Below are 17,644 nucleotides of genomic sequence, written 5' to 3' on the forward strand. Positions count from 1 at the left end.
TGTGTAATTTTACGTTAAAATCCGAGTCCATAAAACACATAAATTTATCGGATCCTGCACAGCGCTTTGGCTACCTCCTCCTGCCCCGTTACTTTTCCAAGCTTGTCTAAATTTTCTGGGTTGTTGGAAATGCTGGTGAGTCCGTGGCCTTCAAGAACATCTTACATTAAAGCTAGTCACACTGAGTTATGGTTTTTCCATCAGCTAAACCTTTTCACCAAATTGCCCACGGCTGAAACTATTTTCTGATAGATAAATATTTTCAAAGTTCCACTGTCAAGCCCAGTTTAGAAATGTCAAATTTGTAATGACCCATCTGTGCCTTTTCCTCTTAGGGCACTATTTTTTTCCAGGTCAACAAATCTGGAGGGGACAAGAAGAGATCCACATACTCAAATGGTATTAGAGAAGAAGGAAAAAAACAATGGCTTCTTTGTGACAAATTACTGTTATTTAGAGAATATTGTGGTGCGCTTTCGTTTTACCATCATCCTCAGCCTTCTGTTCAAATCCACGCTCATGGCCACGGCTGTTGTGACACCCAGTGAGCTCCCCATGGCACCGAGGACTCTGTTTAAAGTCTGCAGATAAGGGGTGGGGAGCCTGAAATTTTCAGGGCTTCATTTTTTTTAAAATTGGAAAATACTCATCTGTTTGGCAAAGCTTAAAGAAGTAATAGTTAAAGGTTTCCATTAGCAGCTACAGACCGGATTATTTAAAAGCTAACGTAAAGCCAAACATAAGTGAAATGCAACTTGTTCTCACAGGGGGAGCGGTAGGAGAATAATGTGGCACCTCATCGCATTTTCTTGTCAATTCCATATTTATTTGTATCACTCTTCCCTTGGTGAGGCAGCCCCTTGTGAGTCACCTTCTTTTTATTTTTTAACTTTATTTTTAATTGAGTCCTAGGAATTATGGATATTTATGGGGCACAGTATGCTATTTCTCTCTCTCTATTATACATATAATCTTGTAATGATCCAATCAGGGTAATCACATATCCATCACCTCAAACATTAATTGCTTTGTGGTGAGAACATTGAGCCTCTTCTCCTCTAGTTGTGTGAAATAAACACACTGTAATAATATTAAATATAGTCACTGCCGTGCTGTAGAACTCACTCCTCCTACCTAACTGTGATTTTGTACCTATCGATCTCTCCCCACTTTCCCCTCCCCTTTCCCAGCCACTAGTCACTGCTGTCTGCCCTGCACCTCCTCATTTCACCTAACATCGCATCCTCCACGTCCTACCACATTGCCCCTAACTACAGGGTTTCCTTCTTATGGCTGATAGTGAATCACATTTCCTTCATCCATTCATGAGCCGATGGACACCTCGGTTGCATACACTTTTCTCGTATCGTGAATCATGTAACGAACATGGAGTGCCTATTGCTCTTTGGCGTGCTGATTTCAATTCTCTTGCATAAATGTCCAGGAGTGTCATATGGAGTTTCCATTTTTAACTGTTTCCCATAATGGCTGTGCTACTCTACTTCTCCACCAGCAGTGTGCAAGGGCCTCCCTTTTTGTGCATCCTGGCCAGAATTGATTATCTTTTGTCCTTTTGTGAGCAGCCATTCTGCCCCAGGTGATCTGGGCCAGCTTCTTGTTCCCACTGATCATACCTAGGGGAAGACTCAGGAAATGGCATCTCCAGGGAACAGGTCTGAAACAAAAGAACAAACTCAGGAATGAGAAGTAGTGAAAGTGGCCTGGGAGGGTGCTTTTTGTACCTGTCATGGCCTGAATGTTTGTGTCCCCCCAAAATAACACCCAACTTCATGATGCAAGGGCCAGGTCCAAGAGATGGGTAAGACCAAGGGGTAGTAGAAAGGCCGAGGTGTTGTCAATTTCGGCAATCATATTTGGAGCTGAGTTCCTACAGAAGTAATTAAGACCATAAGGATGGGGCCTTGATCTGACAGGATTAGTGGCCTTAAAAAGGAGGGTATCAGAGTTCTCCATCTCCCTTTCTGTCTAAATCCACTACCTGAACCAGGTGAAGATACAAGGACCACCATCTGCAAATCAGGAAGTGAGCCCTCAGCAGGAACCCAGCCTTGTTGGAACCTTGAACTTGGAGTTCCATCCTGCCCAGCTGGGAGGAAGTACTGCCTAGGGTTTCAGGTGCCCAGTCTGGCACTCTGCCTTGGTAGCCTGAGCTGACGAACACATACCCTGGTGTCCAGTTGGGTTCTTTTCCAGTTTTCTGTTGCTGCCCCTATTGAGGTAGGTGGTCAGTCAGTGGTGAGGACTCTTGCACCCATTCTACCCATACACAGTGACAACCCCCTCATCACACAGTCCTGATGTGCAGGCAGGGACAGTGGTGGGGTGCCCAACTCTTCCAAGGTGAAGTCACACTTGGGACCAGCATACCCAAGAGATTTTGTGGCAGGAAACCACAAAGTATTCCAGAGAACTAAGGTCCCCCTTTAATCCTCTGAACTGGAGCAATACCTTTCCTTATAGCCATGTTGTGGAGCTGCATTCCAAGTTCACATTCTCAGTGGCTTAGTTCCTTGGTAGCTGCAAAACCAAATGTAATTAATATTCATTATTTATCTAAGAAAGTCAGAAGCGAGAGTAGGAGCTGCATCTGAGAGCCAACACAGAGGGAACAATGACTGTGCTCTTGGAATAAAAATATCTTCTCCCTTGGGCTAATTCATATTTGCTTTGCCAGTCATGTATTTTCATTTTCAAACAAAAATGTCCCTCTTGGTCACTATCTGTGGTAGAGAGGCTCTATGGCCCATAGTTACCCTGCAAGACTGTTCATACTTTGGGGTGCGGTCGGTGGAGGTGACCCATGGCACTGGAAAGACCAGGGTCCTGTTGGGTTCCCCATGTCACACCAGCTTCCTGCCATCCCTTGGTTTCCTCCTGTGCCACCCTGCCTGGTCCTCACATTATGGAGTTCCGCTGAGGTCAGGTCTTCAAAGCCAGCCCTGGTCAGGATTCAGCTCCAGCTTGAGTAGGCCAAAGGAAGGGACAGGCAGCCCCTCACAGCAGCATGATATTGCGCACACTCGGCAGTGGAAAGACAATGCAGCTTGTCGTGGTCATGTAGTGGTGGTGGCGGGGGGCGAGCGGGGTGCTCTCGAACCTCCAACCTAGAAAAGAAAGCTATTTTCAATTTCTAAGTCATCTGGGAGCCTCAGGGAAACAAGGAGATGAAGTGTGAGGCTGCCAGCCGGCAATGTTAAGCTTGCTGAGGAGGTGGCATAAGCGGTCCCTCTGGGGTTGGGAGCATCTGCTTCTGTCTAAGCATGTCTGCCCAGAAGAGTCAGCACACGTCACTCAGGGGTGAGGACAGCTGTCATCCTGGGCCGACAGTTCTTCAACTTCCACCACCTGGGCCAAGTTCCTCAACTGACAGCCCATGCTCTGGAAGATTTCATAATCCAGGCCGGAAGTGGTGGCCCTGAGCGTGCTGGGTGACATGGTTTAGTTAGAGAATGCTCCTCAAATTGTCACATGCGTGGAAGGCGAATGGCTCATGGGGTTCTATACTCATCAGTGGATTCTCTGTTGATGAGTTCATAGCTGAACGCGCTGTTAGGAGGCGAGACCTGGTTGGAGGTGGGTCACTCCCTGCGGGAGTGATCTGGAAGGGTTTATCTGCCTCCTGGGCTCCTGCCCCTACTCTTTGCTTCCTGGTGCATGGGTTGAGTAGTTTTCCTCTTGTTATACCTTTTGGCCATGCAGTTTCTGCCTTGGAGTCAGCCTACCAAGGACTGAGCCCACTGAAATCATAAGCCAAATAAACCTGTCCTCCTTAAATTCTGCATGTCAGGTTATTTTATCCCACCAAAAGGCAAGCGACTGAGGCATTGGATGTGAACCCAGGCAGGCTGTGTATTTTTATTTACCGTTCTTTATTTTTCAAATATGGACAGCAGAAGGATACTAAGAAAACCATGAGCTGAGAAGAATGGAGTAATTCAAACTTTAGTACCTGAGTCAACTTTTTTTAATGCTATTTGAAAGCTTCCCATCGTGGTACACACGAACAGTAGCATTCTCTGAAAGATGGCTGTCCTCATACCTTGCGTCTCCCGAGAGGTAAACACTCTCGGATGTGATCATGCCAGGGGTGCAAAGACTCCCCTTGGTGATTCATTCGTTACTTGGGTGAAAGTGAATCACTCGTTGGAGCTCAGGGCACTTAAATCTGTCCCACCACCCCACCACTAAAGTGTTTGTTTTCCGTTAGGCAAAGACCCAGATTCACCTGCAGCACACAGAAGAGAGGAACTGCTATTAAGAAACAGTTCTGCGATGTAGAGATACGGCCCTCCGGGAGCGTTCTCAGCCCTCACTCTGCCAATGCTTAGCGAGGATTCACTGAGTACTGCTCTGTGCTCTACTAAGCCGGCGAATACGTGATGTCATATTGAGCGTGCAATGGCTTGAGCGGATGGCCAGGGCCCGGGGGTCCGGGGTGGAGGAGGACAGAGGCAGGGGCGGAGGTTCAGTCGGGAGAGTCACGGTGTTCGTGGGTTTGCACAATCGGAGAGATATTTTTGGAGCCTGTAAAAATAATGCCAGCACATGCCTGTAATCCTAGCATAGTGGAGGCTGAGGCAGGAAGACTGCAAGTTCAAGTCCAGCCTGGGCAGCTCAACAACGGAGGGAAACTCTATCTTTAAATGAAAAACGAAAAAAGGGCTGGGGTTGTAGCTCGGTGTGAATGCCCTGGCTTCAATCCCCACTAGTACTGCAAAAAAATAAAACAAACAGCTGGCTTCTCAGGGTTTCAGCTCTCATAACGCCTGAAGGCCAGAGCAAGGAGGAAAAATCCTAACCCTAAAAGAGACGCTGTTGAGAGGTGGCAGCGGAGACTCCCTGAGTGGCACACAGCGGCAGCCAAGTAGAACGTGGGAGACCAACGTCTTTCCTGGGTGTGAATGGTGAGGACCAGGCTGGGCTGTGAAAGCTGACAAGCCTGGGCTAAGAGGGCGAAGTCAGGATCTCTAAGGCAAAGGCATAGGGGGCAGAGGACCATGGTTTACCAGGGACCACAAGACTCAGGGACAGCAAACCAACCTCATGGCCCAACGCAGCCCACTGCCCTTGGCGATGGTCCACGAGCTGAGGATAGGTTTCTGTTTTAAAATGAGTGGGAAAGAATCAGAAGAACATTTCATGACGTGTGAAAAACTTCAGTGCCTGTAAATCCAGCTTTCTGGAGCACAGCCAGGCTCCAGGCCTTGGTGGAGGAGGTTGGAAGGGGCGAATGGACTACAAAAACCCATGGCCCCTCCTGTCTGGCCCTTTGCAGAAGTTGGGGTGGAATGTTGTCCTCCCTTCAGATTTATGCTTTGAAGTCCCAGCCCCCTGTGCTTTAGAATGTGGCCTTACCTACTATGGTCCCCAAGTTACCCTGGTTCAACTTGTGGTTTTTCAACTTCACAAGGGTGTGAGACCAATCCACACTGTGGAGAAAATGTAGTTTGAGTTGTGATCTCTCCCCACGTCAGTGACCAAGAGCAATGTCCCCCTCCCAGATACCAGGCAGCAGTAGTGACCAAAGCTCCCAGTCAGACCCACGATACAAGGGGCACAGGCCATGTGTGCTGTCCACTTGGCTGGTGGTTTTTGGATACAGGACTTCAGCATCTTACACGAGCTGCCCAACATTTCATTGTGAAATAGGCTCGGGGCAGGAAGGTTTGCCAGCTGTAGGCTAAGGGAAGTGGCTGAGTGTGTTTGAGGGAGGTGAGGCTAGGCTAGGATGTGCTGTCTGTTAGGCACATCATATTTAACTTCATGACATTGTCAGCTTACAATGAGTTTGCCAGGTTGTAATAACATTGTAAATTAAGGGTCCTCTGCCTTGGAGACAATGTCTTCACAAAAGTAACTTACTCGAGATCATTACAGTGAATGCACTGTAGTCCTACATGACTAGTGTTTTTATAAGAAAAGAAATTTGGGGACAGAGGAAAGATGCCATGCGAAGAGGTCCAGGAAGAAGGCACTACTTACCAGCCACAGAGGGAGGCTCAGAGGTGACAGAAGGTGAGACAATAAATTCCTGTCATTTTAAGCCACTTGGCTTCTGGTACTTTGTTACTGCTGCCTGAATAAACTCTTTCATCCACTGTTAAGAGCGACATGATGCCTGATATCCAAACATCTCAGGAAAGCATTCCACAGCCAACACCATATTTGAGGTGAAAAACTTAGCATTGATCAAAGACAGAAAGTTCATCAAAAGTCACCTTGACTGGTGGCTGGAATATTTGGAGTCATCCAATATACAATCTGCGGAAGTTGGGTGACTATCTTGGTTTAAACATTACCTTCTTCCACGAGGAGTGGGAAATCACCACAGAAGTCATTTTCAAGAAGTCATTCTTGTTCTTTGTGACAAGTTTTCTGAAAGAAGTTACAAAAAAGATTGTCTCTGTTGGGGGATTTTTTGAACAGGGGAATTTTTAAACGTCTTTTTCCTGACTGCCTCAGTCCTTCCCCACTTTTTTGGTCTCCACCCCCACAGGAACTTATTGGACACTCGTTAAACAAATAAAATACACGCCCAGGGTTGGATTTATGATTTTATGTAGCTCATTAAAAATAGCTCCACTGTGGGCAGAGGAGTGACCACAGGAAGTGATTCACTTCCTCTGGTCAGCCTCTCCCATTGACCAACCCCAGAAAAAGAGAAAGAATTCAAGGAGTTTACGGAGGACCCCTGAGAGTGACTGCTGGCCTGGGCCTTGTTAATTATGTCATCTAACAACACACCGGACAACGGGGCATGACGATCACCTCTCACGAAGTGACTGGCTAAGATCTGGCATGGACTGGCAATTGCCTCCATCTTGGGAGTTCTGCCTCTTCTGGTGGCCAAACTAAGGGAGCCGCTCTGACTGACATCAAGGCTGTTCTCGGCTCATGCCTACTCTTTCCTTTATAAACCCGATTCTTCACTCCTCCTTGGTGAGCATGGTGTGATAAAAAAAGTGCAGTGCATGCTTACATTTTAAAAAATTATTACAATAAAAGACATATTACCTTGAATGCCCTTCAAAATCCTCTCCCTGGCTTTGAACACACTCATTCTATCGTTCTTGCCCCTTCCTGCAGCGGTGCTGGAGCCCTCTTTCCCGAGTGTCTTCAGTTGTGCTTCCTGGCTGCCTTGATGTCCCGAATCTGTTCAAAACATTTCCCTCTCATGGTCATTGTCACTTTGGGGGAAGGGCTGGCGGTCACACAGTGCCAAGATCCAGTGAGTAAGGAGGATGAGGACTTTTTACAATTCTGCCTTTCTGTTAGATGTCATTTGGTGGCAGCAGCATTCATTGTGTGCTTGATCACACCTCACAAAGACACTCATGAAAGAGGACTCCAGAGCTGCTGCAGGAAGTGGCCAGAGCAATGGGATAAATGTGATCAAACCAAGAGGGAGTATGGCGAGGGGATTAATGGCGATGTGTTATGTACTGTAATACATTTTGAAGATTTAAACACACCCTATGTACAACACAGACATTTCCTCTTTTCCTTCAAGTTAATAATGTGGGTCGGTGCTGGTGACGTTGGTTCCCACTGGCTCATCCCGGTAGACCCTTCACAGTGGTCCAGCTCCTCCTGCCTGCTCTTGCTCTCCAACTACAGTTGCTTCCAGCAGATGCCAGACAAGAGCTGCTGCAGCCACGCTGAGCTCCATGTGGTGTTTATTGGTTGTGTGCTCTCCAGTGTGATCTCCTTGCAAAGCAGCAGACCTGGAGGGCCTTCAGGGTCCTTCTCCCTTTCAGTACCCGGGAAATAGAATAAAGTTTAAAGGCCCCATGGCTGATGGTCAGCTCTCCAGGATCCTCCCAGCCTGCTATGGGGAAAGTCGACTTCGGGGCAGTAGAAGGGGACACAGACTCCTGAATGATTGATCCTGACTCCTGGCCCCCAGAAGCTTCCAGTTCTCCCTTTAAGTTTTCCTTTTTGATTCTTATTTGTAGCAAGGGGCATTCACATTATCGTTCTAGTAAATCTGTAAGCCTGGCATGAGGCAAAAGATGTTTTTGAAAGACACAAGTATGGATTTTCAGAAATTATCAAGGAAAAATTTTAGAACACAGTGGTACCTTGGTACACGAACTTAACTCTTTCCACGGCTCTGGGTGGAACTGAGTACATATCGTGGAACAAATCCGGCAACCACAGCTGCGGAAAGAATTAAGTTCGTGAACCAAGCAATCACTGTAGAGGGGGTTCGAAATAAAGACACAGATTAAATGAACAATCAAATCACAACTGTGAAACAAAGAAATCCTCAGGTTTTTCCATTGGGAATTTTCTTTTCAATTACTTGAAACTTAACCCAAAGCCACAGAATGTACAGCATCGAGAGTGAGCAAAGGTGCAAACTAAGGGCTCTGGCTTCCGGGGTTGTCGGTGTGGGTTCACGGAGCGAACACTGGCATATCCCGCTGTGCTGTGTGTGTGCAAAGGGAGTGGCGGATGTGGGTTTTGCTTGAAAGAGTTGTTTTAAAAAATTTTTTTTTTAACATTTAGAAATTACATCAAACTATTAGTATAACACGAACCCTTAGGCTTCTAACACTTGCTTTAGATACTTTGGAAAAATATTATTTAAAAGTTAAAGGATTAAAAGAATTATTTTTATTTAATGTACAAAAAACATAGACTACGGTTTGTTTGGTTTTGTTTTTGATACCGGGGATCGAACTGGGTCCTTGCGCTTGGGAGGCAGGTGGCAGAACCACTAAGATAAATCCCCGGCCCTAAACTAGGGTTTTTCATTCCACAGTCTAGGTAGTGAAAGGTTTGGGGAAGGAAGACAAAAGGAAAAAGGGCGACAGGACTTCCAGTGAGCCAGAAAGTGGAGGGCTGGGCAGTAAGAGCAGGGCTTGCTGGTTACTCCGGTCCTCGCCGGCCGCCTCCCCTTTCTTCACCACATCCCAGAATGCACTCTGTGTGGCCTCCGCCCTCCACACCTGCCTGGGGGTTTCCCTTGCTCTGGTCCAGGAGCATGAGGAAGGGGACGCCATGGCAATGGGTGGCCTCACACGGGTGGGACAGAGCTACCCTCAAGGGCTAGCATGAAAAGCACAGGAGGCCCTGGGCTGTGCCAGCTGCCCTCAACTGGGGCAGGGCGCTGTGTGGCTCCCGAGGACCACAGAGTCCCTGTGCATAGCCAGCTCCCTGGAAAAGAGCCCTGTACTTCTGCACACCCAGGAGGGGAGTCAGGGTCAGAGCAGGGACGTAACCGATGTCACTTCCAGTGGAGTGGCCGGATTCTCCTGTGGAAAGAAGTTGCCCCCAACAATGAGAAAGAAAGGGTTAAAAATAGCACAGGTACAGTAGACCCTCGAGTTACCACCGGTCTGACATACGAGCTACTTGAGTTACAACCTGAATTTTAGTTTTAGCTTATGACCAAAGTCTTGAGTTAAGACCCAAATGCCCAATGCTTGTGCTTCCAGATAATCTCAGAACAAATCTAATCTTTAGAGCTCTGGAAGGAGCAGGACAGCATCCTGTCCTGTGTGGGGCTCACTGAGAAGTCCCGGGCCAGCGTCTCTCTGAGGACAATGAGATCTGCTACATACAGGAGAGAGACCTTGAAGGCTGTGCAGAGGAGCCTGAGCCTGCACTGACCAAGCTGAGTTACAATCAGGGAACGAATTGAGTTCGTAAGTCAAGGGTCCACTGTAAATGCTAACAACAGCAAAGGTGCTGCATTCTCCAGGTCCCCATCCAGTGTGGCAACCTATGGTTCTGTGCTCATGCTGAACAGAGCAGAGCTGTTGATAGCGGTGATGAAAACATTTTTTTTAAAAAAATTATGAGCTAGGGATTGAGCTCAGTGGTTCCACCGCCTGCCTTGCAAGTACAAGGACCCGAGTTTGATCCCCAGTACCAATAAATAAATAAATAGAATTATAAAATTCATGCCTGTAAAAAAAAGAAATCCAGGAGTTCGGAAGTGTAAGAGGAGCAGACGAAGGGACAAGTTCCACTTCCATTCCCGAGGGACGGCCTTGGTCTGCAGCCCCGATCCTACTTGTCCTTCCACACTTGGGAGTGGACGCACAGTAAACACAGGCAGTATTTGGCGGCAATTTGGTGCCACTGTGTCATCTCATGGCAAATAGTGACTATGGGGCTTAGGACTTCATGCTGAGCTCAGTTTTTCTTTTAATTCATGCTTTTTTTGTGCTGGAATAAAATACAGTGCAGAGAAGAAAGGAAAAGGAAAAAAAGAAAAGAAAAAGATAAAAGAAAAAAGAAAAGAAAAAAGAGATTGGTTCAGAAGACATTAGCACTAAAGAAAATATATAAATAACTAATGAATACATGAAAAAATGTTCAATATCTCTGGCCATTAGAAAAAAATGCAAATTAAAACAACACTCAGATGCCACCTTACTCCAGAAAGAAAAGCCATCATCAAGAAATCAAGTAACAACAAGTGCTGGTGAGGTTGTGGGGCAGGCATGGAGGATTGCGTCTACACCGATGGTGGGAATATAAACTAGTACAACCACTGCGGGAGTCAGTACCTAGATTCCTCAGAGAGCTAAAAGTAGAAATTCTATTTAATCTAAGCACCTTCCCCAAAGAGTTAAAGATATACTGACATATCTTAGAAGCAGTCTGCATGTCCGTCAACAGATGAATGGATAAAAGAAAGTGTGGTCTACACACACCGTGGAGTACTACTTTGCTGTAAAGAAGGATAAACTGGAGTCATTTGTAGGAAAACAGAAGCACCTTGAGATCATAATATTAAATGAAGTAAATCAGATGCTTAAATATTACATGGCTTCTTTTACATGAGAAATCCACTATGTGTAAGTGTAAAATAAAAGAAAAAGTAGAGGAAATACTAAATACTAAATTCCTAAATAAAAGGAAGTAGAGAGATAGGTCTTTTGCAAATGAAAAGGGGATGAATAGATAGAGGAAGGGGACAGGAGGGGGAGAAGGGGACATAAAAAGAGTTAAACTGTGCCATGCACATGACCCTCTCCCCGTGCGGAATGTGACCAGTACAGACTGCAAACCGGGACTAGTAAGCATGGGAGTCATGAAAAAGCCAGATTGGCAGAAGGACAGCTGGGGGTCTGGAGAGGCTGGGCTTTATTCCTGACTAAATCCACCTGTTTCCCCAGCAGTGGCCGTAGCCCACTCTGGGAGGTCCCTCTTGGGATCACCCTTTGGTCTGGGCAAGACATCCACCCCCAGCACCCACGGCTTCTTTCCTTGATGTCCTGTCCGCCCCACCGCCTTTGGCCATCCCACCTCTGACCCTTGGATACGAGAATCTGCCTGTGAATCTGCCTGTGACACCTTGAAACGCTGGCTCTTCCTCAGTACATCTGTCTCCAAGTGACAACCACAGAAACACGAGTTCCGTTTCTGGATGGTACACAGTGGGATGGAGGTTTCGGGGTTTGCCAGTCACTCCTGCTACCACAGCTGCTGCTGACAAGTATCACTACGTGCCAGGGGTTTTACCTCCTGTTGCCTCTGATTTCCAGAAACCCAAGGAGGAAGGAATTGCTGTCTTGGTTTCACCATTAAGAAGAACACAGCCCAGAGGGCTTCAAGAAGTTATCCACAGTTGCTCAGCTTCTAGGTGGTGGTGGAATTCCTGCTGGGGTCTGCCTGTGCCCCTCGCAGTGCTCTGTGCCAATGGGCAGAGGAGGCACTGGACTTTGCCCCTGAATCCTGGGTCCCCGAGAATCCTGAGGTGGCCGTCACCAGAACTGAGCTTGCCATGTGTCACCTGCAAGGTTGGTGGCCTGGCTGGGAGGTGGAGTCCTGAACCTCCTGGGGACATAAGGACGGACAGCCACGGTGGGCTGCAAGCTTGACGTCCATTCCTGGGGCTCTAGCTGGTCCCCCCCAAAGCGTTTCCTCCGGTGACTTAGGTTTAGGAGCTGACCGGGACTTACGCGATGGGGTGCTCTGAGAGGCCTGCTGTGGCCGTCAGGTGATTCTGTCTCTGTGTCCAAGTGGCTTCCAGATGCCCACTCCACCCCAGTGTCACAGGCCCACGGAGTCTTAGGGGACACCACGGCAGATGGGGTCTGCCGTTGTGCAGAGCATAGTTTTGTATGAGCTGCTCTCCCAAAGTCAGTAGAGTTTATAAAGTTGTAGAGGGTGTAAAAACCAAACGACATCAAGAGAAGAGCAAACGTAATGTGTGTGAAGGCGAAATCCGGGCCCTGGAGAGGAAACGAGGTGATGATTCATTTTCCGGAGGGACCCTGGGGGCTGTCACCCCTAGGCTCACCCTGGGCCCCCACCCTCATCTCCATGGGGCCGCGGTGCAGGAGATGCTGTGGTTGGGAGGGGGCGCTCTGGCGTCTGCTTCTCATTGGGTTCTTGGCTTCGTCCTCGATGATGAACAGTAGATGGTCTCAGAGCTGCCTCTTCCTACTGGACCTGGCTAACGCCTGCGTAGGTTTTTTGCCTCTGCCTCAGTAAAAGGAAAATAATAGCAGCTATCTGACTGCACTCTTCAGTTGTTAACTTACTTCGTGTAGCAAAATGCTCAGAACAGTGCTGGTCACATTTTCCTATTTTATGAAATCAGGTCTTTTTTTAGGTTGCCCAGGGTGGTTTCAAATTCCTGGGCTCAAGGATCCTTCTGCCTCAGCCTCCTGGATAGCTAGAGTCATGGGTATGTATGAATGGTTATGTTTAAATCAATGGTAGAAGGCCGAGGAAGTTCTGAGGCTTGTACAAGGCGTAGACTGCCCTTAAATTTGTTAACTCTTCAAGAACAAAGCATGTTTTCTACAGAATGGAATGGCCAGATAGTAGGTGTGCCCAGAGCAGTGAACTGGATCCATGTACACACCCATGTGGCTCATAAACGTCATGTCAGACCGAGCTTTATCTTTAGGGTTTTCCTGTCCATGCCACAGTTCTGGCTGGTCCTGGCAGCACCTGGCAGGCTCCGCCCTGAATTGGACCAGGGAAGTGTTGTAGACCCTCCCCCGTCCAATCCAACCTATCAGTCTCTTGTCCATACCATCACAAGCCTGTTCCTGCATCTCCCCTGGGAGCCCTCCCCAACCTCTGCTCCCTGAAATCAGCAAAGAGGATCCCACAGGCTGAGCAAGACCTGCCACCTCTGTCCCCAGCCCCTGAGCTGTCACCCAGCATCACCCTCAACCCATGGGAACTGGAGGCATTGGCCTCACTGCCTGCGGTCCCAGTCCTCCTGGTTCCCTGATGACCCCCCCAGCCCTCTGTGCACCATCTCTCCCTGGGGCCTCAGACAGCTGCTGATCCTGTTCCTCCTTCCTCCCTGGCTTCTGCTTGTCAGCCTCCATCCAGTCCTTCCTGGATTCCTGCCCTGTCCTCAGTGTCACTATGAACCAGCTCCAGTCTCCCTCCCTCCATACAGCCTGGACCATACATTTCTCAAGAGCCAGGAACCCGTGACCCTCACTGCTGCTGTGACCAGGGTCCCCTCTGTTCATGGCGCGAAGGTGGGTGGAATGGATGCGAACTCAGTGAACACATGAGTGAGTGAATTTATGAGCAGGTTGTGGAGGGTTTATATACAGTGATGTCCACAGGCAGGGGATGCCCTGAAGACTCAGGACCCCTCTGAGGACGCCCATGGATGCAGTACATGGCGGTGTGGGGCTGCCATGGTGAGGAGCCCTCAGAACTCTCCAAGGAGGCAGCGGCTTGTGGCTCTCTGCTCTCTCCTACTGGTGAGGGTGAGAGTGGAGCTTTGCCCCAAGACATTGAAATCTACTCTAAGGCATGGACTGGTAAACTGGTGTTGGTGAATTTGGATGAGAAAAAAAAAAGTCTATTTTTTACTGCTGCATCACTGATACTGAGCAATTCCTCAATGTTCGCAAGAGGCAACACTGCTCTCCCTTGTGATTAGCAACACCAGGTTCTCCTACCAAAGCGGTGCATGCTGATCTTTCAGAGCATGTCACAGATGCTGCAGATATCTTGCTTTGTGACCTTTGCTCATGACTTAGGTAACATGATAAATCTGGGTGTGCTAATATTTAGAAGTTAATAAACAGGTGTATCTATCACATATTGTTTATTTTGATATCTGATATCAATATCGTGAATTTGGCTTGAGATGCTATGCACAGTTAGCTCTCTGTTTCTGCATCCACAGTTTCAACCACCAAGCATTCTGTACTGCTGTGGTCACCAAACTGTTTGGCACCAGTTTTACACAGGGCAATTTGTTTCCACAGATCAGACCATGGTCTTAAAGGCCTTTGTCCCTTCTCAAAGATCTCCAGTGACATTTTTTTTACTCATTTGGCTAGGATTACCTTGGAGACTCACAAAGACTGTGATGGAGAAGAGTGCAGAGTGTGGAAAAGAGGTACAGGCAGAATCAGCAAGTGAAATAAAGGATGGTTCTGACTTTAATCCCATCAGCAGAGGCTGTTGTACACTTGAAGTACACCAATATACTGCCACTATAAAGGCTTGCAACCAGGTACAGCTTAATTGCCACTCAGTAAGAGGGTTTTGATCTCAGCCTTTCATCCACTGATTGGTCATGGGCACTGTGCAGCCCGACCTCTGCTCCTGTTCATCTGGATTTGTAGCAGCTGTGTTAATCATTGCTAGCATCACTGCCTCAGCTCCACCACTGATCACCAGGCAATAGATTCTTATGAGGAGCCATAGCCTCGATCTCTGGTGTGTGAAGTTTACCACAGGGTTTGCACTTCTATGAGTGACTAATGGTGTTGCTGGTCTGACAGGACATGCAACTGGAGCTCAGGCAGGAATAGAAGTGATGGGGCTCAGCTGTAAATAGAAATGGAGATTTGCTCACTAGCCTGCTGCTTAACTTCTGCTGCATGTCCTGGTCCCAACAGGCCACAGATCAGTCATGGTCCACAGCCTAGAGATTGGGAACCCAGTGTGCTGTGTAGTTACTTCCATCAGTACTGACCACCCACAGACCCTTGTCATTATTCCCTAAGTGATAGTGTAACAACTACTCCTAGCATTTACCTCATGTTAGGTATTATAAGTAATCTGGAGAGGATTGACAGTGTCTAGGAGGATGAGTACAGCTTCCATTCAAATACTACATACCCTATTTTCCATGAGGGCTTTGGGCATCCACAAATCTTGATCCCAGAACTTTTCTCCTATAGATAGCAAGGGAGAAACATCATGGGCATCGCTACACAGCCCCTGGCACCCCTCATGTCCATACAGAAGGGGCTCCTGTCTGTGGAATTGAGAGTCCTGCTGGTGGGAGAATGGAATTGTGACTGTAGGACCTGGGCCAGGGATGACCTCGGCTTGGCATGAGGGACCCAGACCCCTGTGCATGCACTTCTGTCAGCTCTCTCCTGTCCTCCAGTGCTCCTCTGCTGCAGCCCAAGTCCTCCCACTGAGCACCACCCCGGCAACTCGTCCTTATAGGATTCCATCCCTGCCATACAGGGATACCCCTACCTTTCCTGCACCTGGCTCTGAGCTGAGGCCACCTGCCCAGCAGCAGTTGCAAAGCCAGCTGCCACTCCTTGGCGCCCACACCCCCAATCCAGACAGCACCTCCATATCTGGGACAAACCCCAATCTCATAGAGATGGATTATTGAACTTTCCTCCCAAGTTCAAACAAAGCACCAAACTGTCCACTCTGAATGGGCTTTCAAGTCCAAAGCAAAGATCTGGAGAAAGAAAGAAAGGTTGGAGGCCAAAGAGAAAGGATAGAAATATGAAAAGAAGTTCTGTGTGGTGACGAAGAACATGTGCCATTTCGCAGATGCAGTGCTTTCTCCTGCCGGTGAGGGAGTGCAGAGGAGATGAGAGGGAAGGGTCACTTCTTTTGGCCCCATCATCAATGTCACTTTGAAAACACGGGCAAGGCACCACCGTTTCATAAAGTAGTCAGATCCACACACGCACAGTGCCTGCACGCAAACATGCACTGCTCTCTGATGGTAGCTGGGACACACCCTAAATTTCTCCCTAGTCACTTCTGGTTTCGAAGAAACCAAGCAGCTTCACAGCCTGCACGCCCATGCCTTCTCCAGAGCCTGTTCCTGGCTACCACCTGTCTCTCCCTCATTCTGGGAACATCCTGTGACTGAGGGCTACTATCTGCGAAAAATGCTTTGAACTCCTGGAACAAGACACTATAGCAAAGGACTCCTAGAAATCATTACCCTGCACAGAACTTAGACCCGCGCCCAGCGCAAAGGCCACGACTGCACGGGCCAGTCACTGTGTCGCCAGTCAACGCCAGGCAGAGATCAGACCCTAAGAGAAGCCTCAGGGTCTCGCCGATCTTGACACTGGGCTGACTCTGCAATGGCCGCGTGTCTTACTTCATCTATTATCAGCCCACTTTAACATCTAAATGTTCTTCAAAGAACGTGCTCATTTGCCAGATTTCAAACGTACTAAATTCCTTTTTGGAGGAGGGCTTGGGAGGGGAGAGTGGAATACCTACTCCCCTGAAAAACCTCATTGTGTCCAGAACGCACAAGGAGCTCGGCCGCCGCAGTGCCCAGCATCCATTCCCCCGGCAGACAGCAGGCTGAGTACATTTTTCACGTGTAATTAGGCAGTGTAAGGCGATCCCGCTGCCGTCGGCTGCCCTCGCGGGTGAATGGCTTCCAGATTTCACCGCATCTCTTCTGTCTAGACTCGACGTTGCTATTTTTTTCCCCTCCTCGCTTAAAACAGACTCCAATATAAAATGCCAAAAACAGAAGTTTTGTCCCTTTTTCTCATAAAGACGTGGTCCAGAACTCGCTCTGCAGACGAGCCTGGCCCCCAGACTTCCACGAGACACGCGTCATCTGAAGCTGACATTAAAGATTGCCCGGGCGCTTTGGCGGGTCAGGCAAACTGTTTTTTTTTGTTTTTTTTTTTTTAATATGGTTTTCATTAAGAAGGCGAATATTTCTGGTGAGGTGTGGTTCAGTGCAGAAGCGGGGAGGGCCGGGAAGGGCAAGGCTGGCTCCTGCCTTTCTAAGGGAGCCGCTGTGATGCTGATACTGGAATAGGCTTCATGGGACCTGGTGGCATTTGAGGCATGAAGGAACATGTCGCCTGGGCGGGTGATCAGGGTGTGGAGATGGGGGTGCTGTTGTTCAAGCCAAAATAGTCTCCTTAGTAAAAGAAAACAGGCCGATGCTGGTGGCACAGATTCCCTTCCTTCATTTAAACATTTTCTACATCTCCTACTCTTGGGGAGTGAAATCTTTTTCTGTCTGATCTGTATTTTTATTAATGGGCTGATTACAGATGAATTTATTCAACTTCCACAAGATGACGTTCTGGGAAGGGGAGTCAGGTAGCTGAAAGCCCATGTGATTTGACCAACCAAGGCCCGGTAGATTCCTGTTTTGGTTTCATGACGCTGTTTTGTTTAATCTCATCCAAAACTTCTGCAGTTTTTAGGGAATGGGAACTTTTCCACTCTTTCCCTTGGGCGTCACGCAACAAAAATAACAAGATAGAAGCAACTTGTAAGTTTTAAAGAAAAGCATATACAAAGTAGGCTGTGATCGCTAGATATCAAAAATCAAGGGCCGGGGATTTAGCTCAGCGGTTTGGTAGCCTGCCTTGCAAGCGCAAGGACTGGAGCTCGATCCCCAGTACCAAAAAAAAAAAAAAAAAAA

Source organism: Fukomys damarensis, unplaced genomic scaffold (assembly GCF_012274545.1).
Source record: "Fukomys damarensis isolate Sample0158 unplaced genomic scaffold, DMR_v1.0_HiC HiC_scaffold_24, whole genome shotgun sequence".
NCBI lineage: Eukaryota > Metazoa > Chordata > Mammalia > Rodentia > Bathyergidae > Fukomys > Fukomys damarensis.